Below are 27,798 nucleotides of genomic sequence, written 5' to 3'. Positions count from 1 at the left end.
AGTTCTTCACCCAGAGAGTGGTAGAAAACTGGAACGCTCTTCTGGAGTCTGTTATAGGTGAAAACACCCTCCAGGGACTCAAGACAAAGTAGATAAAGACAGGTTGTTCACCCTCTCCAAGGTAGAGAGAACGAGAGGGCACTCTCTAAAGTTAAAAAGGGGATAGATTCCGTACAAACGTAAAGAAGTTCTTCTTCACCCAGAGAGTGGTAGAAATCTGGAACGCTCTTCCGGAATCTGTTATAGGGGAAAACACCCTCCAGGGATTCAAGACAAAGTTAGACAAGTTCCTGCTGAACCCGAACGTACTCAGGTGGGGCTAGTCTCAGTCTTTGACCAGAGGGCTGCCGCGTGAGCGGACTGCTGGGCAAAATGGACCACTGGTCTGACCCAGCAGCTGCAGTTCTTATGTTATGCCACATTTTATTCATAGATTTCTGTAATTTTAACCAAAATTTGTTGACATTTTAAATAAATGTATTGTCCACATAGTGGTTTGACCTGTGTCCCTTCCCCACTTCCTTTTTCTGTTCTAGCATGCTCTAACCGCCATGCTAACAACAAATTTTCATGTTGTAGGGAGATCATTCTAGAAATCCAGTGTCTCTACATAATTTATGCTGGTATGTAAATGCTCAAAGGTGAGAGCAATATTTTTGTATTTATTCTGAGATCTGAAAAATTCTACGACGAGAGCACTATTTTGCTGTCACGTCTCTTTTGAAGTAGGGGGGGAAGGTTGCAATGTAAAAGGTGAGGAAAGTGGGCTCTGGATGGAAAAAAAAAAAAATCTGTACTTCATTAAAACCTAAAACATAGTTTTATGAAGCTGCTTCTTGGGAAATAAGAAGTCTCTAGACAAACACCCCCCCCCCCCGGGTTGCAGCATTAGGGGACCGGGGTGGAGAGACGAGGCTTAGATCCCCGCCGAGCATAATCTGAACGGTGTATCCATCACGAAAAATGATACAAATCAGCCATTACTGGATCATGCAGAAGCAACTGCACTGCCTGTGATCCCTGTTTTGCTTTCTAAACCTCTTTCCAGCCCGGCCTAATGAATTGTCAGAACTGTCAGACAGCCGTAAGGGATGACAAATGTCTATGATTTGCTGCCGCCACTGCTGCAGTTGTAAGAACACCTGATGTATGTAGTCTTGTGTTCCTCTGTTTTATATAAGAGATTTGGAAAGCTAATCAACCTGCTTACCTAGAGTGATTTTCCCCTTTAAATGTCCATAATATACACTGGACACTGAGGGAATGGATGTTTTTAATGGAAGTGACCTCTTTGGAGTTTTTGTAATGCCCTATAAATAACTTGTGAATATAAATGTCATATGATGAACGGCAATATGAACCAGAAGAGATGGCGATGTAGGTTTTGGGAGCATTGTCGATGAAAGACATCATAGAATTTATTCTGTGCTGAAACTTGTATTGCCAAAAAGTGCTGATCTCTGTGTAGTTAAACTGGCACAGATGATATTAGTTATATAAAGCAACTAGTGTGTAGTTAATTCTTCCTTTCCTGCTGAGGGTGTGACGTATATTTATAACAATATAGAAAACCAGCCTCAAAGACTCTGGAGCACAGAAAACTCAATGATATTATGTAAGCAAATAGATCTCATGCATATTCATTGGGGAAATCCTGAATACCCGACTGGATTGCGGCCCTTGTTCCCCACCCGTGCTGTAGTAAGGGCAGACTGCACCGGGCGCCGACTTGGTGGGGGCGCCTGCACCTCTCCACCTTCCTGTCTCACGCTCACGCCCTCCCTTCCCCGCCCCTACATACCTCTTTAAATCTTTGTCAGCGCGAATAAGTACTCTGGCCTGCTGCTCGTGACGGCTTCGCTTTCTCTGAAATCACATCCAGGTCGCGGGGACAGGAAGTGACGTCAGAGGGAAAGCCTATGCCAGTGCCAGCAGCAGGCCGGAGAAGCTGCTTGTGCTGGTGAAGATTTAAAGAGATACGGGCGTGGTTGGTGCGGAATTAGCGAGGGAGACAGAGAGGAGGGCATGGGGGGAGGGCGCAACTGCCCCAGGTGTCTCCTACCCTCGCTACGCAACTGTTGCCCACATAAGAACATTAGAATTGCCATACTGGGACAGACCGAAGGTCCATCAAGCCTAGTATCCTGTCTTCAATAGTGGCCAAACTGGGGCTTAGGACACTATCCTAGTGAGTCATTTCTTTCCTCTGCAGGCCATCCAAAATCATTTGAGATGAGACTTGAGAGCCTACTTATGAATAAGCTAAAGCAGTGCTTCTCAATTTAATCCTTGAAGCACACCTAGTCCCATCGGTGACGCTTCAAAACCACGCAGGACTAAAACACACCGACAATTGCGCACCGACAATCCCACGCAGGACTTATGTGTGCCGCATTCATACACTTGCTGTTACCACTCTGAGGGGAGGTGTGTGGGTGGGGGGGGAACACCCCTCCACACACACACTGAAAACTACCATTTTCCTTAGTTTGGGGGATTTTCGGCAGTTTTCAATGTAGTGGGGGGGGGGGAGGTTTGACGCCCCATACCCCTCAACGGAGGCGCAAACACTTGTCAGTTTACTATTTGAATGCGGTGCGCATAAGTCCAGTGTTCAATTGTCGGTGTGCTTTTGTCCCACGCGGTTTAGTTATGGTACCAGTCCCCATCAGGTTTTCAGAATATTCATCATGAATATGCATGAGATAGATGTGCAAGCACTGCCCCCTTGATTGTGGAGATCCTGAAAACTTGATGGGTGCCTTGAGGTTGAGAAGCACCGCCCTAGAGGTGAGGAGAGATAGCAAGCTATAATGGAGGCACTGAAATATCTGAAATGTATCAATAATGCTTCCAACCAAATGTATTCTAATGTACATTGAACTAGATCCACTCTGTTTGTTAACTAAAGATGGAAATAACCGTATGTTAACTTAAAATGACCAAACCGTATGCTAAACTTGACGTTACTGTACATATGTAAATTCATAATTGGTCTCTGCAATTATGTATGTCAACCTTGTTACCCATTCTGACGGACGGAATAGAAAACTAACCAAATAAATAAATAAGAATTGAACCTTTTTTCAACTGAAAGGAAATTCTAGAGCTAGGGATCACCACAGGAAAATCCAAGGGGTAGACTCAAAGCAACATCAGAAAACTTCCCAGGACAGATGATGGAGGCAAAACGGTTACAGTGATAGTTAAGCTTCGCTCTTTTGTGGCTAATGATTTACTATTGAATTTATTATGGGCAGTTGGCGCTATATAATGATATTTTTCACTTTCGTATATCACTGTGTTTCAAATATCGTTGGACCCCTGATGCAAGCCTTTGGCCGAAACATGGCCCGTGTCGGGTTTAATAAACTTATAAGAGCGCACATTGGTTTTGTCTCCGCTGTCTGTTTTGCTACAATACAGCTTACCGTATAGCTCAGGGGCCAAGTACAATATATGGATGGGGACAAGAAGGGTGGGCCAGAGTCCATTGGGATAAATAGATGGGAGGCCGAACTCAAACGAGATATAAAGAACTGATCCAAGTTATAGTTGGCTGCCAATAAATTAGGCCCAGTTAAACCTGGTCTAATGTACCGGCGCCTTTCTCTACGGCGCCTAGCAATACCTGTCTGCTTAGGTGCCGCTAAGCATGATTCTATAAGCAGCGTCTAGTGGCTGATTGACAACTGCGCGGAGCTGCACCTTAGGTGCCTTCTAAAGAATCTGGCTGTAAAGACGCTCATGTTAAATTTATTATTAATTAGTTTTTCACACTTAACCATAACTTTTATTTACAGGCAATCTAGCATCATATACACTTCATAAAAACCTTTCCAATTCATTGAGTGTTTTTACAGCTCCTTCATGTATGAATAAAGCGTTCTAGCTGCCGTTAGTCTGCTTAGATACATAGAACTTTTGTATTTATAAGTTGTGCTAAACATAGATTGCAAAAAAAAAAAAAAAAGAAAAGAAAACCAAAAAACTTGTGGAGAACAAATAAGTAATCCTGTCAAGCTTGGAGCATGATCTTCTGTCGGTTTGAGCGCGTCGGTTTCGCACAGAGACTATTGTTTTAATCCACAAGTTCATTTTTAGGACCAGTAGGGACCCCTGAGGAAGACAATTGTGTCGAAACTCGGACCGTGTAGGGTCCAAATGTTTCTAGAGGTTCCGGCCCTAGATGTATTTATGCGGATTACTTATTTGTTTTAATAAAGCCATCAACTTGGACATCAATTCTCCACAAGTTTTTTGTTTTTCTGTTTGTGGAGTAAATAGGGTCAATTCCGTTAGCTGCTTTGAGAAACATAAGATTGCAGAAGCACAGCCTTAGAAAATTAGTAAAATGTATTACAGAGTAACAGCAAATAAAGACCAAAGTGGCTCCAAGTGACCTGGTGGCAACCTTTTGGGTATGTGCATCTATATGAGACACTGCCCTCTCCATAACCTAAATCTCTCCAGTGTGTATGATTGCCATAGTAGAGAGTCACTTCGATGACCCACCTGCAAGGTATAACACTTGGTGAGGCACCCTGGTACGTCCCAGGCTGTTGTCTCCCTCTAACAGGCGGGTTACACAAAAGAAAACATTCATAATGCTTAAAACATTACAGAGACAGACCAAAACATCAGGATTTAAAGTCACAAGAAATTTTCAATGACCAGATAAAAAAGCAGTAACGAACAATTTTTCTGTGTGTGTTTCATTTTTAAAATATTTTTATTGAAATTTTAACATAAGAAATATACATGAATAACTTCCAAAAATTACAAGCTAAATTTGGTCTCTTCCACGGAATTTTAGATCTTTAAATCCTAAAACTTCCTTAATTTCAAAATTTTTGGAATTCTGTCAACTAGGAGTGACTCATGGTCATACGACTTCACTTTATTATAATTTTTTGGTTTCAACATCTTTATCCCCGAATACATGGACAAAACGTATATGGGCCTCTGAATCCACTTGAGCTGGCTCTGAGGAACAATGGATAAATTTTTTCGAACAATTGTGTTTTAAAGAATTTTCTAAAGGTCTCTCAGTCGGCACATTTCCTACCAGCGAATTCCATACCTTTACCCCAGCACAACAAAAGGTCATTACACAAGTTTCTATATATTTTGGATTAACATTGCCACTCAGCAAAACTGAATTTTCAGAGCCCAAAGATCTTTTGGGATGATAAACAGCCATCCTATCTTTGAAATTCTCTGGAATTGTACCATACAAAAAATTGATAATAAATCATCACAATTTTATCTTGTACTCTAAATATCACAGGCACCCAGTTCAATTGTCGAAGATGAGGTGTAATACCAGCATATTTTGGTGCTCCTGTGATCAATCCGGTTGCAACATTTTGTACTACTTGCAATGCCCTGTAGCTTGTCTTAAACACTCCATGATACAGGGCATTACAGTAGTCCATCCTCGATAAGACCATTGCCTGTACTACAGGATGAAAGTCAAAAGGCGCCAACATCGGTTTTACCTGATACAGTAAATATATTTGCGCAAAACATATCTGCACCATCTGTGCCACTTGACAATTCATTGTGGGACCTGATTCAAGTCTAGCTCCTAAGATTGTCATTGATTCTCTCACTAGAAGGACTTCATCCATTACCTTGATTTCCTTTGGCCACCTATCTTGGTCTACCTTCCCCACAAGCATCAACGTTCGGTTTCAAACCTTGCTCTCCCGTCATTAGTGGCCAAAAACTAATGATAACAGCAGTGCACAGCCAGACAAAGAAATAATTGAAAAAGGCCATATTTACAGCTGTACTAGAAACGGGCTTAGCTTGCAAGAAAGACTGATGTTAGGATGCATTAAGTCCACTTACTAGCGTGGCTTATTAAAACGACCCCTAAGTGAAGTCAGACTCACTGATATATCCCCTTGTGCTGTTACTATATCAAATAATTGCATGAAGTTGGTGTCAAACTATGTTCTTTCACTAAATACAAATCTATGATATATCTCTTCGAAAAGAAGAGTACAGTGCATGGTTCTTACTGTCAGCATACAGCTTCTCCAACTACACCCTCGTAGAATCCAAATGACCATAAACAGATGGGATTTTTTTTTTCCGATTGTGTTCCCACAATAATTCCTTCATTTTCAAACACATACTGGAAATGTATAACCAGGTCTCATAAAAATTTATATCTCAGTCCTCCCCTTTAATTTATGGCAGACCCTCCAGGCAGATATTATTCAAACATTAATAAAATGCCTAAGGATCACCGGAAGCATCAATTTTCACATTCATCTCGTCTCAGTTTTGTAGATACAGAAAGCCAGATTATAGTTCATACAAATTTTGATGGCCATGCATCTAGCAACAATTATGGGTTTTAATAAATTAGAAGACCTTGATATATTATCGTAATCATATTAGAAATGTTGCTTTATTATATTAAACAAAGTTAAAATTTTTATGACCTTTTCAATATTTTTACTTAATGCCCTACATATTTGATTAATACAGTTTATGGAAATGCTTCCATTCTATAAATTTTAGATTTATCTCCATTTATCACTCAAGGAGGTTCATGTACAAAGAGACTGTGTTTGTTGAAATGTGATTAAAACACATTTAAATATTTATGCTGGCCAGAGTAACAAAAGAATGCTAATTTCATAATAAACAGTTGATTGCATGACTTATAATATTAGGAAAATTGACTTTTTTTTTTAGACCTTAACCTATGTTTTTATTGTTTTAAAATGATATTTATGATGTTTGGAATGTTTCGTTTAATATTTCTTATATTATGATATAATCTGTCTATAACCTTTGAGTTGACTGGACTTATTTAGACTTAGGGTATATCTGTGCACCTGGGTACGTTGGATGGCAAACATATGAGCTGCAAAACCCGAGGGAACGGTAAGTTTAGGGGGAGAAGAACCTATGTGCACGACAGAAGAGTGGGACTTGGGTTTGATAGCGTGTGATGATCTTAAGGTGGCTAAACAGGTTGAAAAGGTGACAGCAAAAGCTAGAAGGATGCTAGGGAGAGGTATGGCCAGTAGGATAAAGGAGGTATTGATGCCCCTGTATAAGACTTTGGTGAGACCTCATTTAGAATATTGTGTACAATTCTGGAGGCCGCATCTTGAAAAAGATATAAAAAGGATGGAATCGGTCCAGAGGAAGGCTACTAAAATGGTGTGTGATCTTCGTCATAAGGCGTATGGGGGACAGACTTAAAGATCTCAATCTGTGTACTTTAGATGAAAGGTGAGAGAGGGGAGATATGATAGAGATATAACTATGCAATGTAAATGCGCACGAGTCGAGTCTCTTTCATTTGAAAGGAAGCTCTGGAATGAGAGGGCATAGGATGAAGTTAAGAGGTGATAGGCTCCGAAGTAATCTAAGGAAATACTTTTTTTTATATAGAAAGGATGGTAGATGCATAGAATAGTTTCCTGGAAGAGTTGGTGTAGAGATAGACCATGTCTGAATTCAAAAAAGCATGGGACAGGCAAGCGGGATCTCTTAGGGAGATGAGGAGGTAGTTGAAGCTGCGGATGGGCAGACTGGATGAGCCATTTGGCCTTTATTTGCCATCATGTTGCATCAATTCAATCTGCTGTTAGAGTTTCCATCTTTTCACAATTGGTGTCATTGTACTCAAGAAAGTCTGTTGACTTGCCAAACCAGGTCTTCTTTGGTCTCCCTCCCTCTCTCTCTCTTTCTATTCGTTGGTATCCATCACATTGCAATTTTGTGATATCAGTTATTACACAGGCTTAGAATAAGTTGGCATTGCAGATCAAAAATAATATAAAAGGCCGCAGATGGAACAATGAGGTGGAGTCACAATCAGAGGGACATAGCCCGACACAGCCTGTGTTTCAGTAAATGCCTGCGTCAGGGGTTGAATTGTGTTTTGATACATCTATTTCATTTATAAGGTATATCAGGCATAAGTTATTGTTGGTATTCTATCAAAGTCTGAATGGGTTGGCCCCCAAATACCTAACTGATTGTCTTTCGTATCATATTGCGCTTCCCAAGTTGCGTTCCTCTAACCATTGGGATTTTAGGATTCCAACTAGAAAGGAGCTAAGATTGCAAATATCAAGGGTGGGAGAGTTTTCCTGCATTGGTCCAGAGGAATGGAACTGGATTCTGCAATATATACGGCAGCAAAGGAATCTGGTTTTAAGAAAGGTTTGGACAATTTCCTGAAGGAAAGTCCATAGTCTGTTATTGAGAAAGACATGGGGGGAAGGCACTTCTTGCCCTGTATCAGTAGCATGGAATGTTGCTACTCTTTGGGGTTCCAGAATCTTGCTCTTCTTTGAGATTCTACCTGGAATCTTGAGACTCTTTGGGGTTCTAGAATCTTTTGTTACTCTTTGGGATTCTGGAATGTTGCTACTCTTTGGGGTTCCGGAATCTTCCTATTCTTTGAGATTCTGCCTGGATTCTTGAGACTCTTTGGGGTTCTAGAATCGTTTGTTGCTCTTTGGGATTCTGGAATGTTGCTACTCTTTGGGGTTCCGGAATCTTCCTATTCTTTGAGATTCTGCCTGGATTCTTGAGACTCTTTGGGGTTCTAGAATCGTTTGTTGCTCTTTGGGATTCTGGAATGTTGCTACTCTTTGGGATTTGGCCAGGTTCTAATGAACTGGATTGTCCACTGTGAGAACGGGCTACTGGGCTTGAAGGACCATTGGTCTGACCCAGTAAGGCTATTCTTATGATGGCATTCAGAAGACTGCCGAAACGCCATGTCTTTTATAAATTGAAATATGGGTGAAGGATGGGTGACTGTGTTGTGGTTTTGGGGAGGATTGCTGGGAATACTGACGACGACTGTTGTCAGCAGTCCTGTATTTTTATGGGGGAGGGGGATAGATTGTATTCTTTATGGTTTCTTGTTTGTAATGATATTTATTATGTCAGTTTACTTGTACTTCGCTTTGCATAAGGCGAATAATAAATAAACACAAGACTATATATTTTAACCATGATTTGCAGAATTCTAGGCAGTCGTTTAATTTGTTTCTTCCTTTTCAAGCTGCTGAAGAGTAGATGTCATTACTTCAGATTGTAAATCCAGATAAATTTAAGGGCAACCTTAAAAGCTTCTTATTTAAAGACGCTTATGATTGCTAATCGATCTCTGGTTCCTTTCTCGCCACTTTCTGTTTTCATCATATGATTTCTCCTATTTCCCTTTTGTTTTTAACCTTAATTGTACTCTCTCCTTTTAAAATTGTATTTCTCCCCACTTTCCTGTTGTTTTCATGTAAGTAAAGTTGTGTCTTAAGTCCGTTGATTGCCCCCATTTTAATTTTTATTGTCAAACACTTAGTATTTATGATTAATATATAATATTTCTTTATTGAGCAAACCATTACACACATAACATAACAGAGTAAAGGGACATCCAGCAATCCTACCGGGCATACAGAGAAAAGGTCATAAACACAACCAAGATCAGATATCTCAGGAACAAGAGGTGCTCAATACAATTTTCCATGTAAAACCCTCTGAACCCCCCCCCCCCAGGACATATCGTAGCACCCCAATACTATAACATACAGTAGAATACACCGTAGAAAACCGGATCCAAACCACCACCCCCACCCACCCCTACTCCCGACCTGTGAAATATATATACGAAATACACAAAAGAGACAAAAAATAGACAAAATGGGGAGGAAAACTAGATCAAAAAGGGAAGAAAAAGAGGAAAAAATAAAGAGAAAGAGACATGAACCCCATAAGAGAATCCAAGTAAGAATGAATCTGAAGAGGGAGGGTACAGAAAAGGACAGAAGACCCCAGTAGATGCTAACAGTTCAATAGTAGACTCCTCTCGCGATGGGGAGTTTTATCAAATTTTAATAAGCTTGAAACTTGAAAGTCATCTGAAATGTATGTTAGGAGTACAAGGTTATAGGAGCCTCGGAAAGGAACGGACACCCAGAACCACTGAGTAGGCTTTGCTCCTGCCTGATGGATTTGCCATTTCTAAAAGTTGAAAAAAGTTATCAACTGACATCTATTAAAATGCTGGCATTCAGCACTAGTGGAAGGAAATACCTTTATAACCTAACTTCTGTTTCAGGCACCCTACGTGTTGTACTGCCAGTCACTTTGCTATTAATTGCTTCTCTGTAAATCAAGCAGACTGCGAAGCCACTACAGGACCAATAAATTTTAATAAGTTACTGTTTGTTTTTCTTTACCTTGCTTATGAATTCATACGAAGACCGGGCTAAGACATTAACTCCAGTCTATTAATTGCCACCTGATAATTGCCACCTGATACTTTTCTCCCGGATAATTAGACACCCATTAGTTCTAATCAAGTAGTTACTTAATTATTGCAGTAATTAGTCTAATGGGCTGGCAAATTGAAGCTTTATCACTTTTGGATACTTAATGTTCCTGACAAGAGAACTTCACGAGTGTCAGGGGTTCTTGATTCAACATCCTGGCACCCCAGAACCATAGTTTCCTAGTCCACTGCGCTCACCCCCCTTTATCTCATTCGTTCTTCCGCGTTGTTGATTTTTTTTTTTTGTAGTTCGATAAACAAAATAGAGCTACATAATTTCACTATCCCTTTCATATTATTTATTTTTCTTTTGACATGTTTATAGAAGGACTTACCTTTGTAAAGCAAATGCAGATGTACAGTATATCTTGAACAAGCTTTACAATTTATGTTGAAATGTAAAGCATATATTCTGAAATTAGAGAGCGACATCTTGGCATTGACAAATGTGGTCAGATTCAACAGGCGTTAACTGATAAGTCCACTGAATCTTGCTGCCGATAAGAAAATGCATGCCAACTAGGAGAAGCCAGATCTGAAGTGCTTTAAAGCTGGTTCTAATGATCCAGGTAAATTGGAATCCAGTATTTGGAGATGTGACTGAGGAGTCAAACTAGGCAAGACAGGGTTCGTCAATCCCTGCTTGAAAATATTGATATTATAGCCACAGTGGAATTCCTCGCAGGTATTGCCGGATAAAGATAATTGCCCTCACTCTGTAGTTCAAATGGTTTCACTCCTGGCTTAGGAAATGTAATGTAATGTAATTTATTTCTTATATACCGCTACATCCGTTAGGTTCTAAGCGGTTTACAGAAAATATACATTAAGATTAGAAATAAGAAAGGTACTTGAAAAATTCCCTTACTGTCCCGAAGGCTCACAATCTAACTAAAGTACCTGGAGGGTAATAGAGAAGTGAAAAGTAGAGTTAGAGGAAAAATAAAAATAAAATAAACATCTGCCAGCAATGTGCATTATTGATTAAACGTTGATACTCACTCCTCTACTCCAACTTAGTTGAAATCCAGACTCGGATCTTCAAACACCAAATTTAATCAGTTCCAAACAGGGTCAAAGCTTATTTTTTAAGCCTAACTCAGCTAATCTAAAGTCAACCTTATGTAATTCAGTCCAAACTTTGAACCTAGAGGGCTTTCTGGAAGTTTACAGCCCAAAACGGTCTGCTCCCTCGCCTTCAATTCTAGTTGTAATTTTCATGACTAACACAACATATCCCAAATACATACCACATTTGATCTACTGGTGAGAATCTCCACACCAGGGGGATGCAAGTTAAATTTGACCCTTTGAAGAGGTCTTCCATTTCACATATATAAATGCATAAGTTGGTGAAACATAAATATTCCTTAAACAATTTCACTCCTTCTCACGTACTCAGCTGACATTTATGTAACACTAAAGCCCCTTGCCAGGGACTATTACTTAACTGAGTCAATATTGCCCAAGTCAAAAAAACAAGATTACTTTCACAAGCCTTAAAGTCAGTTTTGAGAGTATAAAGGCAAAGACGTATGCTCACATATCGTTCTGTTCTGTTGTACTACATACGCTTAAGTGCCGTCCAGAGAACTGGGATGAGGCTAATATATTTGCGAAACAGTAAAAGCGGTTTGTTCCATTGTTATTGTGTTGAAGAGGGACTTTCATCTTGGTTGTTGATCGCCTTCAGAATCCTTCTTTTCTCTTGCCAGTGGATTGTTATCTGGATTGATTATCGGGGCTCTTGCAAGTATCCACGGCCAGATTATATATATTAAAATTCATGACATTTAAAGACCCACTTAAGCACCAGGAGTTCTCAAAGGGCCTAGAAAGCACGAGAGGGCAAAAGGGAGAAAATGGCCATTAATCAAATGTACACCATTAAATAGAAATTTTGCTAACACATACTAGGCCGGATTTTCGGTCAGCACAGTCGTCAAGTTTAGTCAAGCACCGACTTTTAACTTGATCCATGTAATCAATGCTTCGGTCTACCAATATAAGAGGGCTGAATCCAAATGTCATGCAAGACTAAACTGTCCATCTAGATCAGTGTCTTACAAACTTTGCGAAGCCGCGGCGCACTGAACAAGTGGCCGCGGCTCGAGGGCATCCGGAAGCGCACAGACGTCGACGTGACGATTCATGTGCATGCCTGATGTCGCACGCATTCGTGATGTCATCACGTTGACGTCCGTGCATGTGCAAAGGCCCTCCCGACGGGGCCCTGAGCCGCCAGTGCGGGGGGGTGCCGGAAGGGAAGAGGCGCAGAGAGGTTGCCGGGGAGAAGGAGAGGCGCCTACAGGATGTGCTTCTCGCCGTGAGAGGCATGTACCGCAGGCAGTGGCGTCTCGCGGCACACCTGGAATCTCGGGCGGCAGTTTGCAATACACCGGTCTAGATCATGGTTGACTACTGCCCCTATAACATTTTTTAGTCCAGTTCTGGAGGCAGTTCCACCTTGGTGGGTGTTGTTGTTTTTCGTTATACTTTTGGACTCCCTTTTCTCTGTCTTCTGTTTTGAATACTGCCCCTGCCCAGAAGGTTTTTCAGACCGCCTCGGCCCTACCCCTAACCAGATCCACAATCATACAAATACCCCCAAATTCTATAAAGGATGCTTAAAATTGTGAGCACCTAATTTAGGCATCAGGAGTCATACCAGGTTGCTAGGGTTGTCCAGAAAATCTTAAAGTTGGAAAAGCTGTGCAAATTGACGTTTTCCCCATTAATTTGATTGTACTTGACCAGAAAATAAATTTTTAAATGTTTTTTTAAAGCCCATCCCAGGGTCCCTCTAAGCTACAGATGACATAAAAGCTCCGTTTTTCTTAATATTTGCTATTATTTTTGCTTAATGGAGCAAATTTCATGGTTTTATAGCTATAACTTTTCTTTTCACACTGAGCAATGATACATTGATAAAAAGACATTTTATGGCGTCTGTTTTATTGAACCCCCCCCTCCCCCAATAAATCAGTACAGAAATAACACTAGAGCAGGGGTAGGGAACTCCGGTCCTCGAGAGCTGTATTCCAGTCGGGTTTTCAGGATTTCCCCAATGAATATGCATGAGATCTATTTGCATGCACTGCTTTCAATGCATATTCATTGGGGAAATCCTGAAAACCCGACTGGAATACGGCTCTCGAGGACCAGAGTTCCCTACCCCTGTACTATAGGAAGATCCTTTCCTTGGCTTTAGCACAGGGGTAGGGAACTCTGGTCCTCGAGAGCCGTATTCCAGTCGGGTTTTCAGGATTTTCCCAATGAATATGCATGAGATCTATTTGCATGCACTGCTTTCAATGCATATTCATTGGAGAAATCCTGAAAACCCAACTGGAATACGGCTCTCGAGGACCGGAGTTCCCTACCCCTGTACTATAGGAAGATCCTTTCCATGGCTCTAGCACAGGGGTAAGGAACTCCGGTCCTCGAGAGCCGTATTGCAGTCGGGTTTTCAGGATTTTCCCAATGAATATGCATGAGATCTATTTGCATGCACTGCTTTCAATGCATATTCATTGGGGAAATCCTGAAAACCCGACTGGAATACGGCTCTCGAGGACCGGAGTTCCCTACCCCTGTACTATAGGAAGATCCTTTCCATGGCTCTAGCACAGGGGTAAGGAACTACGGTCCTCGAGTGCCGTATTGCAGTCGGGTTTTCAGGATTTTCCCAATGAATATGCATGAGATCTATTTGCATGCACTGCTTTCAATGCATATTCATTGGGGAAATCCTGAAAACCCAACTGGAATACGGCTCTCGAGGACCGGAGTTCCCTACCCCTGCACTAGAGTCTCCAATATGCTTACTATAACAAGTGGGGTCACATTCCTTAGAGCCCCACTAATACAGTGTTACAACTACAAAAATATAGGAAAACATTCTCCTGTCATAAAATAATGATAAAAAGACATTTTATGCAAAAAAAAAAAAATCTAGCCGCATTTTATTAAATGAACCTTTAATATCTGCACTTTATTGTGGAAAATAACAAAAATTTAACATAGGGGTCCTATGAAAAAGAATTTCGATCATTGCTCACAGCTGTTTCTTACAGACATTTTAGAAAACAGCTAAAAACGTATCTTTTCTCCAAAATCCCTGACTGGCTGACTCCTTCAAATAGACGATTATGTTTATAATCTTTTGTAAACCGCGTCATGGTCTATAAGTATAATGTTAGGTTATGCTTACTAAGGCGCGCTAGCCGTTTTAGCGTGCGCCCTAAACGCTATCGCGTCCATTCTATTCTAGGAACGCGTTAGCGTTTAGCGCACGCTAAAATCGGCTCGCGTGCCTTAGTAAAAGAGGGGGATAGTTCGCTAATAAAAACGTACGCTTTGATGTAATCATCTGCCGATGGCGTTCCAAGCATTCAATGTCTTCTTGAGATGGTCAGGATAAAGCCGGCAAAGCTGTTCAGCTCCTTGCTGGCATCGCCACAAACCCAGTGCGGAGTTCTTTATGTAAAAAAGTATTGTGGCAGGTTACTCGTGATTGCATCACCTCTTGACTTCATCCTATGCCTCCTCGTTCTGGAATTTTCCTCTATTTGGGAAAAAAAAGGCTCACCTCCTGTACCGTGCATTATGCCATGGAAATATTTAAATGTCTCAATCATATCCTTTCTTCTGGAGTATAAATATTAAGATCTATAAGTATGGCAGAGCGGAAGAGCTGAGAGTAGCGAGTTGAAGTAATCTAAGTATGAGGTGATGAGAGCATGGCTAAGGGCTTTGGTAGTGTGCCAAGAGAGGAAAGGTCAGATTCTGGTAATATTATAGTCTGTCCCCATAGGCCTTATGAAAGAGACCACTGACCAATTTTGTAGCCACCCTCTGGACCAACTCCAGAAAGAAAATGACAGCTGCCATATTGGGACAGACCAAAGGTCCATCAAGTCACGTGTCTAATAGTGGCCAACCCAGGTCACAAGTACCTGGTAAAAAAAAGATTTTATGCTACTTATCCTAAGATTGAGCAGCCGTCTTTATAATGGCTTATGGACTTCTCTTTTAGGAAGCTGGCCAAACCTTTTTTAAACCCTGCTACGCTAACTGCTTTCACCTCAGTTTAATTATACATTGAGCGAAGAAACAATTACTCCTGTTTGTTTTAAATCTACTACTTAGTATTTTTGGAAAGAGTAAACAAGCGACTCAGATCTACCTGCTCCTCTGCACTCATCTCTTCTCCAGGCTGAAGAGCCCTAGCCTTTCCTCATAGGGAAGTCATCTATCCCTTTTACCATTTTTGTTGCTCTTGTCTGTGCCTCTCCTCGCGGTGGAGGTGATAGAGACGAAGACCGTGTCTGAGTTCAAGAAAGCGTGGGACAGGGTATGTGGGGGAATTCTGATGAGGGAAAAGTGCAGGCTGGCTGGATAGGCCATTTGGCCTTCATCCGCCGTCATGTTTCCGTGTACAAAGCAGAAAGATTTACTTGGCCATGAAGAATGGTATTTAGTTGCCTGTCCATTAGAAGCTAATGAATCTGAGATGTTGTGGTTTAGAGGACATCTTCACCATTAAGCCGCCAAATTCAGGGCTAGTCATGTGAAACTACTGACCTAAATGGGACAATTCAGCATCTCTGAATGATTCAGTGGGTTGGTATAGGGATACAAAGTCTTTCACGTCTAAGTCACTGATATCCTGCGATCGAATAGATTAGAAGGTTTAGGCATGTGTTCAGACTTCCCTGTATTCAGTTCAGAAGAGAAGGTCCAGATATTACTCTGGAAATTGTTACTTTCTCAGTCTGGGAGTTTCTCTACTTTTATGTACTGTAATGGTGAAATAATGCTGTGTCAAGGGTCTGTTAAAAATATATTTATAAAATCATGACACACATAGATGTTGGCCATTCTTTACTTCATGATCTATCTGCGTGCATTTTTATTTATAATATTTTTTTAAATTTACAATTTGATCAACTCATTTTGGTCTGCCATCCTATTATTTTTGGGTTCTTTATGGGGTAATTCGATAGTGGGTTGTTCTAGGGGAATAATTTTTGGTAAAGCATCAGCTTGTGGGGTTTTTGGCCAACTAAAATGTCTTTTATTTCAGAAAGCCTGTATGATTGGACATAAATGTATTATACAATTTGGGTTGCAGAAAGAATCTCCAAGTTTTTGGCATTGGAAGAATCAATTACATCGCTTAGTTTTATTTGAGAGTTGGGAGGTTCGATGTTCGCCTAAAAAAAAACTCGTCTTTCTTTGGAGGTTTGGGATCCTTATATTCAGAATCTTTCACCAAAAATACAAAGTTTGGTTATCAATGATTTATTATGAAAATTAGGTTTACTAATTACATTCCAGTTATTTATTTTAATTCTTTATTTTTGTCAACTTTCATCCAGGGTGAGGGATTTCATTTAGGGGAACATAGTGGGTAGGGGATAGAATTAAGGGGGGTGTAGATAAGATTGAATTAATTCATATGGAAATTAAATTTGAAAGAATTATTTAAATTTGTATGAAATATTATTGTAATTCTTATTGTATTGAATGTATTTTTGTATTATCCTATTGTACTGATTATTTGATTCTTTCAATAAAAATTGTTATACATAAATTTACAATACGTTTTTTTTTGTTCACCTATTGCAGGGGTAGGCAATTCCAGTCCTCGAGAGCCGGGTCAGGTTTTCAGGATCTCCACAATGAATATGTATGAGATGGATTTGCATGCACTGCCTCCTTGAGATGCAAATCTATCTCATGCATATTTATTGTGGATATCCTGAAAACCTGACCTGGCTCCGGCTCTCGAGGACCGGAATTGCCTACCCCAGACCTAGTGCATTACGAATTTTTAGAATAGGCAAATGAACTCTAACCCCCCCCCCCCCCATCTCTTTTACAAAACCGTAGCCACAGCGGTAACAGCTCCAACGCTCATAGGAATTCTATGAGCATCGGAGCAGTTACTGCCGCAGGTGGCGCTAAAAACCATGCTACGGTTTTGTAAAAGGGGGGGGGTATATTTCTATTTACTGCATTAGCCCCACCCTCCTTTTAAAAAACAGCAATAGCGGTTTTTAGCGCAGGCCGGTGTGCTGAACGCTCTCCCGTTGTGGGGGGTGTTTCCTCCCATTATAGAGGAAACAGCCTTTTTCCCTCTTTTTCTTCTGTAATGGAGGGGGTCCCCCCACCCCCTCAATGGGAGCACCAACAGTTAAAATAGTGTTTTAATCCAGCGCGCTGACGTCCAGCGATCAGTGTAGCGGCTATGTCTATTTGAAATGTAGATCAGCTTTTTGTTGGTTTACATTTCAAGCACCTATCGTGGCCCAAGGGAGACACCTAGAGCCACTTAAGCTCGCCCAAGGCCACCTCCGGGTGAGGTAAAATCTGGCAATCCTATGAAAGTGAGAATGAGGTTCTTATCAATTTATACCTTTCCATTCCTTCATCATAGGAGTACGGCAGATGACAGCAGATAAAAGACCTGCACAGTCCATGCAGTCTGCATAACAGTCACATTTATCATCAATTCATGATTGATCTAACAATGTTGTTAACTAACAGCATGTTTTTTCCCCATATTTGTTTTTCTAGATATAACAAATGTAATCTTTGCCCTTCTTTCCTCCCCATTTCAAGTCTGTCTTGTCTTAAATTGGATGTTAATGAATTTTAATTTGTATCTCTATAATTTTATCTCTTTTTTACTTGTGTACATCGCTTTGTAAACAGATTCAGCGATACATCAAATATTAATAAACCTTGAACCTTGTTGTTCACTAAATTCAGCTTTAAAATGTCTTCCCTCCCCCACTGAGTTACACAGTTCCCACACACTTGACGTGATATGAATGTAATATACGTACAATACATGTGCTTGATTCTGATCTCGCTATGCCCTTGGGAAAAACATGCAATCATAATCCCTTCTTTTATCAGGATTCAGAAGTCAAAAGTATGATATGGACTGGTTTCTGTAACTAGCGCCAATATTGGTGACCACCTTAAAAGTGGCCATCAATCGCGTGTCAGTTTCAGAATTGCACGTACGGGAAAGATAGGTGCCAGAAATGTAGGCCTGGGTTTTCTAGCACCGATATTTGCGTGAATTGTGCCTACATAGGCCACCTAACGCCACTTCCAGCATTGGCCACATCTGCTTTGGCGTTGTTGGCCTAGAGCGCCTACATAACTGTGATTCCAGTCTTTTATGTAGGTGCTGGTAGGTGCTTCGACCTTGCCATTTCTAACGACGTGACTATCTCTGGGAAAAGGTGACGAAGGTTTCCAGTAGCAAAAAGATGTGGTTGAATGAATTCTGTTAGAGTAAACAATTTATAATAGAAGAGTCCAAACCCCATCTTTTTATGTGAAAAACTAAAAAAGTTACATAAGTTCCCCTGACATGAAAAAAATCGGCCATTCTTAACACTTTGGATCTGAGACTAGTCATTGGGGTGATCAGAACTGTTGCTTTGATGGGCAGTTTGGGTTTAATTCTAGAATCCTTAGGCACACTAATACTTAGGCCAGGGTTTTCTTGGCCTAAATGATTGTGCCTAAGGTAAGTATCTACCAGTGCCTATCAGTCCTCACCCAAATTCCGGCATGAATCTGATGCTATCCACACCTATTTGCCGATAGGCTCCTCGGTCTAGAATCCTACGTCAAAGTGATAGGCACTTACCGAGATAGGTGTCTACCAGCTAATTGATTTTTAATTGGGTTTTTTAATGGTGCTTTCAACTATCAGTGCTGACTAAGCCAATTACAAATAAAGAAAGGTTAAGTGTTTAGATAGGCTAGGAACCTAACTTTAGACATCTTTTATATAGAATCGGGGTCTGTGGAACTATTTTAGGATTAGAGAAGAAAATGGACACATGAGCCACCTGACTACAAACATAGTTCTCTTTTTTTTTAGGGGAGGTGAGGATTTCCTCGGACATGTCCTGCTTTTGAACACGGCTTTTCGAAACCCGGCACTTTGTTTGGCTTTTGAAAAGCCTCCTCAAATCGCGTCAGGCAAGGAGGAAGTCCGACAAGAACAGGCAGAAGGGGCGTGGCTAGGGAGGACGGGGGGTGGGTTTAGGGCAACGGTGGGCAGAACTAGGCGGGCCTGGGGGGGCGGATCTAGGGATTCAGATTTTCCAATTGGGGGGATGGGGAAAGAAGAACTGAATTCACATCAAATTTAATGAAGAAGCTGTACATTCCCCTATTTTACCGTAATTGCTCCCCCTTTCATTGTCGGCCGGTATATACATATCCAAACACAGTGGTTCAGACTCACCAATGTAATCAATTGTAGCTTGTAACAATAACACATCTCCAGTAATAACTTAGAGCCGTGGTGTTCAATGGCTTCCAGCTTCTGGAGAACGGGTGATGAAACACATCAGTGCAACGACAGAAGGGAGAGGAGATGGGGGAGAAATCAATCAGACTTAGTAGATGCTCCTACCTAATTGATTATTTTCAAGCTATTTTTTTTGTTGTTGTTGTTGCCATGAATGCCTTATTATTGACCTTTTAGAGTTCATTTATCAAAGGCAGGTGTTAAAGATTTCATTGCTTTTCATTCACAGGAACAGATGCAGATGCAAAGGAGCAGAGGTGATGCAGTAAAGGACAATTTTTCCGTGTTACTGAAGAAAAACAGGGGTGGTGGGGAGGGATTCTTCGGTGGAGCCCTGTTTCCTGATGCTTGTTCCTTTTTATTTTGCTTTGGCATTTTTGGGGTGGCCATCTGTCACGTCTGATCTGAGCGTTCTAACATCTTGCAGAGACGTAAAATGCGAAAATAGGCAACTCTTCAGAAAAGCAGCAGCTGTTTTCCACCATCTCAACATAAAATCGCTCTACACGGAGCCCATAGTTAGCTGATTGAAAGGGCTGCTAAAATAGAATGAGATGAAAACGAGAACATGACTCTGCAAATGATGAGACTTTGCAAATGATGAGCCAGGAAAGCAAGATGACTTTGAGCATAAAACTCCTTGATGATACTTTGGAACTGGCAAGAAAGGGCTTAAGAGAGATCTGGGCTTAGGAGCCATAAAACTCTATTGACTGTTACTTTCTGATTATCTGTTAAACCTCCCCTCCCCCCCCAAAAAAAAAAAAATCCCAAACAATTCATTTGCCATGATGAAAAGTACAAAGTTCTTCCTCTCGCTGTGACCCAAGAATGAAGACTACGGCAATCTATCAGCAGCTAAAATAGATGCACTCGCGCATCCTGCAGTAACTACAAAACGTGTGTGTGCTGTGAGTTAAAAATATTTTGAATGCTTTGAGGGGGGCGTGTCATGGGCTGAGATGGGCATTCCTGCGTTTACCAGTTAGTGCATCGAAATTACTGCACACTAACTAGTTAGGTCCCAAGAAACAACAGGGTAGGCGATCTGCAAAATCAAAGATGGTGGTCAAAACAGCAGATCAGCCAAAGCATAGTATCCAAATAACTTTACTGTTCCGGAGACACACGATACATAAAAAGACCCAACACAGGCCATGTTTTGTCCATGCAAGGGCTGCATCAGGGGTTCTTAAAAATCAGGTAGTGTATAAAGCCAGCATTACCAGCTGGGTAATAGCATTACAATCCTCAAGATGGCAGTGTTCTACAACCAGAGTCATGTTCCATCGGATCTTGTAAGCCATTGCGCTCTAGGAATTGTACTATCCTAGCCTTTAGCTGTGCCTCCATAATTTTTCCTACCACCAAAGTGAGGCCTATTGGCCTATAGTTTCCCACTTCTTCTCTGGCAGAGACTTTGAAATCATGCCCTAGATCACATCAAATTCCATCTGATTTTCTGGCCAAGTTAGCAAGAATTGCTTTAATAGAAAATTATTTTATTTATCTGGGCCAGCTCTATTTTAAAGTTGTGAGTGGTGCCATGGGGGGGGAGGGGGGAGGGTAACCTTTACTCCATCTTTCACTAATTTGTACATGACTGTTTCAGAGATTGGATTGATCATTCATTTCTTTAAGCCCTTATATTTTTGTGGGGCAGGTACATTAATGATGTATTCCTCTTAAGGAAGGGGGAATGAAATGCAATTGCACAGATTTGTACTATGATTGAATTCCTATCGTTCTAATATATAGATTTTGGACCAATTCAATGGAGTTCATTTTCAAAAAGAAAAAAAAAAACAGAGTAAAGGAACAGATGGACATTTTTCTTGCCAAACCTTCCAAATCCCTGTTTTCAAAACCCATTGTAGATGGATTTCTATTATGTGATGTCTATCTGGTAATAACCAATGTGATGTTAAGGTTCCCTTGCAGGTGTCCCCCTACTTCCCTCTCAATCTATTGGCAAAAAATTTTTAAGACCAAGGTTTCTTCCCTACGAGCAACATTCTTAGAACCATCCAACATACCCTCCATTTCTGATCCCTCACTAGCCTCTATTTGGCATAATTCACCCCGTTATTTTCTATCATTTGCCCTAAAAACTTATCAACTAGATCCAATCTCGGCCCACCGGATTAAATTAACCATCAGAGTCTCATACCTCATGCACACTCAATCATTTCCCAGAGCCTCAACTTGGGTATAGTCCCTGCCACTTGGAAGCATGCTTTGGTTGCACCTATTCTAAAAAGAATTTCTCTGGACCCTCTTGACATTTATATCGCCCTGTTTCTAACCTCTGCTTTCTCTTGAAGCTAACTGAAAGGATTGTTTTCACTCTGTTATCTTCCCACATGAATACTTCACTGATTTTGTACCTTCTCAAGCAGGTTTTAGATCTACTCATAGTACCGAGACAAGTAAGACAGCCTTATTTTGTATATTACACTCTTAGTTGAACTCCAATCACATTATCCTGTTAATCTTCCTAGATCTGTCTGCAGCATTTGATTTGGTTGATTATACCCTTCTGCTTTCCTTTCTATATATTAATAATAATAATTTTATTCTTATATACCGCCAAAGCCATTATCGGAATTAGGGGGTAAAGTACGTTCAAGGTTCAAAACATTTTTTGAAGGTCACACATTTACAGTCTCTACATCAGCTTCAACTAAATCTCCTTTTACTAGTGGGGGTTCTCCAACTCTATCTCCTCCGTTGTTCAATATCTTTTTGAGTCCTTTAGCAATCATCATTCAGAGCAATGGAATGAAAAGTTTCATCTACGCTGACAATATTCTTCTTTATTCAGCATCACCTCTATGCCCAGATATTACACCCTAACAGAATTGCTTACCTCAAGTGTCTGATTGGCTATCCACAAACAATCTAGTACTCAGTTGAGATAAGATTGTGGCATGCTGGATTTCTGGAGATCCCCCACCACCACACTTCCACTTCAGCTATTTGGTTTATCCATCATCCCTCTGTACCAGTGACATAGCTGCATCCCAGTCCTTCTACTGATATCCAGAGTAGACAATGGACTGGTGATTCCATTCTAGATGTTCTCCATCATGGCCTTGCATGTCTTCTAGGCAATGTAGCCAAAAAGGGTATGCTAATTGTGGAGAATAGACTTGGCAAATGAGAATTTTTTCCCTGAAGCTGCTGACTGACATACTCAGTTTTGTAAATAAGTGTGTGTGTGTGTGTGGGGGGGGGGGGGGGGTTAAATTATGCAGCAAAGAGGAAATAAGATAATGCAAAGTATTTTAGTGTAACCTGCAGTAAATGGTGGAATATAACATGTCTCAAAGGAAAATAAAACTGTGGGGTGGTCAATATCAAAGAGACGGTCCTGACTCCCACAGCAATGGACCTTGGTACCATAAAACCCAAAGTATCCACAACCGAAGAAAAGTGGAACCAATTCCTGGACTTCCAAGAGTTAAAAAAATGGTATAGTTTATTGAACCCAATTTCAAATCCAAAAATCACAATGTATAAAAGCCAAACATATTGCAGAGAATAAAAGTCACTTGCTGTACCCTGATGACCAGACCCTACACGGGCTGTGTTTCGGCAGGGTTTGCCTTCCTCAGGGGTCCTTGTATACAGAAATATCGGTGAAGAAGTCCTCTAATACTCCTGTCATGCTGGCTAATAGTATCAATCTACACAATCACGACAGAAGTATTAGAGGACTTCTTCACCAATGTTTCTGTATACAAGGACCCCTGAGGAAGGCAAACCCTGCCGAAACACAGCCCGTGTAGGGTCTGGTCATCAGAGTACAGCAAGTGACTTTTATTCTTTTTTAACTCTTGGAAGTCCAGGAATTGGTTCCACTTTTCTTCGGTTGGGAATATAACACGATGCACTGAAAAAAAATAATGAAAATCGTGTTCGTGCTACTTCATCACAAATATGTCCCTTCCTTGATAGTTTGCACGTTGTGATACTACAATTCAAAACCATGTGGCATTTTTGTGATTCACCCCTTTTACAAACACGCGGCGTGGGTTTTAGTGCTGGCAACAGCAGTAACTGCTCCAATGCTCAAAGGAATTTATTTTATTTTATTATTTATATACCACTTATATCCTACTTTATCATATTTCCCTATCTGTCCAGGTGGGGCAATGAGGGGATTAAGTGACTTGCCCAGGGTCACAAGGAGCAGTGAGCGATTTAAACCCAAAACCTCAGGGTGCTGAGGCTGTAGCTCTAACCACTGCGCCACACACTCCCAATTCTATGACTGTTGGAGCAGTTACCAATGCTGCCGGCGCTAAAACCCGCGCTATGCGTTCATAAAAGGGGGGGGGAGTCTGTTAGGAACCTAAACCTTATAAAAACTGACAGACATTTTTATATCATTTTATATCGAGCTACAATTGTAAAACATTTGCATTACAAATGCTGGATCGTGACACTGAGCATCTTTGATCCGCTAGGATCGGTTTTTTTGATTTGGACTTTTGTGTTCAAAACGGGCGCCCCTTCCGCCTTCTTCGTTACAATATATGGTTTCGCCGCTTTTTTATAATTCAAGGGATCCAGGCGTCAGTTCTGACAGTCATCGTATCAATCTACACAGTCACCTTTGCCTCACTCACCACATGATCTCGAAAGAAGGAATAGGAGACTTCACAACAACAGACAGAAAGGGAAACAGATCTGCTGAAAGATTGACTGACTGGTCTCGCAACACATCAGATGGATGATTCTAAGTGACCTGTAAAGACGTTCTCAGAGCCCTGGGCCAGAGCACTGAGAGCCCAGACACTGCCAGCACTTCAGAAATAGCTATTAGAGACTGAAGTAGCACTTGTCAACTGCGACTTTAGTTTCAAGTAATGGTTTAAGAGCATCAACTAGAGGGGAGGTTATATTTCTGTGTGTCTGCATCTGTGTGCCGCTGACACTTAAAGGAAACAACTGGGAGATTTAGAGCAGGAAGGGAAGTTATTGATTAAAAACAAAGTACAGGCCATATACGTTGAACATGTAGGAAAATAGTTCTGCCTCACTGTGTCAGGCAAGAACTGGGAATTTATCCCTAAGCCCTAAATAACATGTGACCCACTGAGTGAAAAAGGTACTAAAAGTGAACTATGTGACTTATTTATAACACAAGATAGAGGGATGTCAGCTGCATAATCCTGCAAAATTTCTGCCTCAGGTATGGACTAGTTACATCTTTAAAAACAAATAAACAGTACAATTTTCAGGAAAATTTTTTTTTTTAAAAATAGCAAACTTAATTAAATTACAATTGATACATCATAGAATCCTCTTTGACTAGAAAACTAGAAAAGGCAGTAAAACCTTGGATTGCAAGTAACATGGTTTGCAAGTGTTTTGCAAGACAAGCAAAAGATTTGATTAAATTTTAACTTGATATACAAGCAATGACTTGCAATACAAGTACATACAATATACACACATCGCAACTGAGCCGATGGTTCTTCTCTCTCTGTCACTGCGGGAATGTAGTGACTGTTCTAAACGAGCAAGGTTTTGCAATACGAGTACATACAGTATACACACGTCACATCATCACAACTGAGCCGATGGTTCTTCTCTCTCTGACACTGCGGGAGTGTAGTGACTGTTCTAAACGAGCAAGGTTTTGCAATACGAGTACATACAGTATACACACGTCACATCATCACAACTGAGCCGATGGTTCTTCTCTCTCTGACGCTGCGGGAGTATAGTGACTGTTCTAAATGAGCAAAGTCTTGCAATATGAGTACATACAGTATACACGTGTCACATCATCACAACTGAACTGATGGTTCTTCTCTCTCTGACACTGCAGGAGTGTAGTGACTGTTCTAAACGAGCAAAGTCTTGCAATATGAGTACATACAGTATACACGTGTCACATCATCACAACTGAGCCAATGGTTCTTCTCTCTCTGACGCTGCGGGAGTGTAGTGACTGTTCTAAACGAGCGAGGTCTTGCAATATGAGTACATACAATATACACCTGTCACATCATCACAACTGAGCCAATGGTTCTTCTCTCTCTGACGCTGCGGGAGTGTAGTGACTGTTCTAAACGAGCGAGGTCTTGCAATATGAGTACATACAATATACACCTGTCACATCATCACAACTGAACCGATGGTTCTTCTCTCTCTGACGCTGCGGGAGTGTAGTGACTGTTCTAAACGAGCAAAGTCTTGCAATACGAGTACATATAGTATACACGCGTCACATCATCACAACTGAATCGATGGTTCTTCTCTCTCTGACACTGGTTTTTATCTCTCACTTGTTGAGTCATTAGATTTTTAAGACAGTAAGAAACATTTTTCTGAAGAATCAAATCTATTAGCATGCAGTTGAGTAATATCCTCTAATTTTTTCAGCCTGGTGGATGAATCAGAAGATGTAGAAACTGATTCTATAAATAGCACCATAAGTTAGGCGATGGTAGGTACCATACTGCCATCTAATGCAATTGTTTTTATTGGTGTGGCAATTGACTTCACCATTAAAAACCAATTCAAACCCCATTAGAAAAAAGTAGGTGCCAGTAAATGCCTACGAAGGTAGGCGTTGTAATCACGACTAAGCAGGTGCCTAGGGACACGTAAGGTCAAAGTAGACGTGGTTAGGGGAGGAGATGAGCTTAGGCACCGTTAGACGCGATTCTCAAAAGAACTTAAGCATCTGCAATGTAGACCTGTAAAACCCTGGCCTACAAATGCCTACTTTATCTGGTAGGCGCTGTTAGCCGCAATTCTTTAAATAGTGCCTAAGTTTGATTGACATGCAAACCACTCCATTTTTGTAGGCGGCTGCCGATTTAGATGCTGTTTACAGAATCTGGCCCATAGAGCATGCCTGGTGAAAGGTCTATATAGCTACCACATTGACTATAGCGAGCTTGACTACCGGCTTGAGGGGAATTGCTTCAAACAAATCGGCAGCAGATGTACTGATGATCGGCGCTGATATCTCTTCTAATTCCCTTAGCTCTCCACCAAGGGCCTCCAGCAACACCATTCAAGTTTTAAGTTTCAAGTTTAATAAAATTTTGATTAATTGCTTAATCGTAATTCTAAGCTATATACACAGTACTAAAATTACAAAATTTAGGGAACCATACAACGCATAAGAAGAGCTAAGTCTTGGAGGACTATTGACAAACTTGAAAAACCTATAAAACACAAGGGAGGGAAGGAAAAAAGAACTACATGTTATTTGAAAGTAAGCAAGACATTCAAGGAGAATAAATGAAGGTAGGGGAAGTCAAAATGCTACAATGAGGTTATACAGTAGAGTTAAAATGAGCTAGAGAACTGGCTAGCTAAGTATCAAAAGTGTCTTTAAAAAGGAAGCTTTTTAATTTACTCTTAAATTTTTCCAAGTTGCGTTCTTCCCTCAAGTAAATAGGAAGCAAATTCCATGTTTGGGGGGCTGTGACAGAGAAAATAAATTGCCGTCTTGTATTAATAATTTTGAGAGAGGGGATCGTCAATAAGTGCTGCCCCTGCTGATTGAAACTCTTCTGAGGTCACATGGGAGGTCAGGGCAGCCAACCTGGAAATACTCCCAAGCTCCTTCTGATCCTGCTTTGAAAAAAAACCCATTTAAAAACCCAGTGGTGGAGGAATGGAAGGTTCTGCAGGGCTCAACGATATCTCATTGCCCAAGTTGGGATCCTTTCTAAGCTCAAAAGCAGATTTGCCCGATGCAGCAGGTACAGTGGAAGAAGAAGTCACAGGGGGAGCAGGAGGATAAACCCTCATAAGAACAGCCGTACTGGATTAGACCAAAGGTCTATCTAGCCCAGTATTCTGTTTCTAATCCAGGTCACAAGTACCTGGTAGAAACCCAAATAGCAAAAACATTCCATGTTACCAATTCCCCCATGTCTGTCTCAAAAGTAGACTATGGACTTTTCCTTCATGAACTTGTCCAAAACTTTTTTAAACCAGCTACGTTAACCACTGTTACTACATCCTCTGGCAATGAGTTCCAGACCTTAATTATTCACTGAGTAAAAAAATATTTCATCCTATTGATTTTAAAAGTATTTCCCTGTAACTTCATCGAGTCTCCTGGTCTATAAATTATGATAAGAGTAAAAAA

General features: G+C 40.8%; 1 long non-coding RNA gene across 1 annotated transcript in view; it reads left to right on the top strand.

Moving 5' to 3' along the window:
• Positions 1-21,092, top strand: part of LOC117348609 — a 61,377-nt gene extending 40,285 nt beyond the window's left edge. Inside the window, exon 3 of the long non-coding RNA XR_004537008.1 lies at positions 19,900-21,092. This is a non-coding gene — a long non-coding RNA (uncharacterized LOC117348609). The remainder of the gene's footprint in view (positions 1-19,899) is intronic.
• The last annotated feature ends 6,706 nt before the right edge of the window (positions 21,093-27,798 follow it).

This window comes from Geotrypetes seraphini, chromosome 14 (genome assembly GCF_902459505.1).
Source record: "Geotrypetes seraphini chromosome 14, aGeoSer1.1, whole genome shotgun sequence".
Taxonomy (NCBI): Eukaryota; Metazoa; Chordata; class Amphibia; order Gymnophiona; family Dermophiidae; genus Geotrypetes; species Geotrypetes seraphini.
The sequence above is the reverse complement of the archived record's forward strand: the minus strand, read 5'-3'. Positions and strand labels throughout refer to the sequence as shown.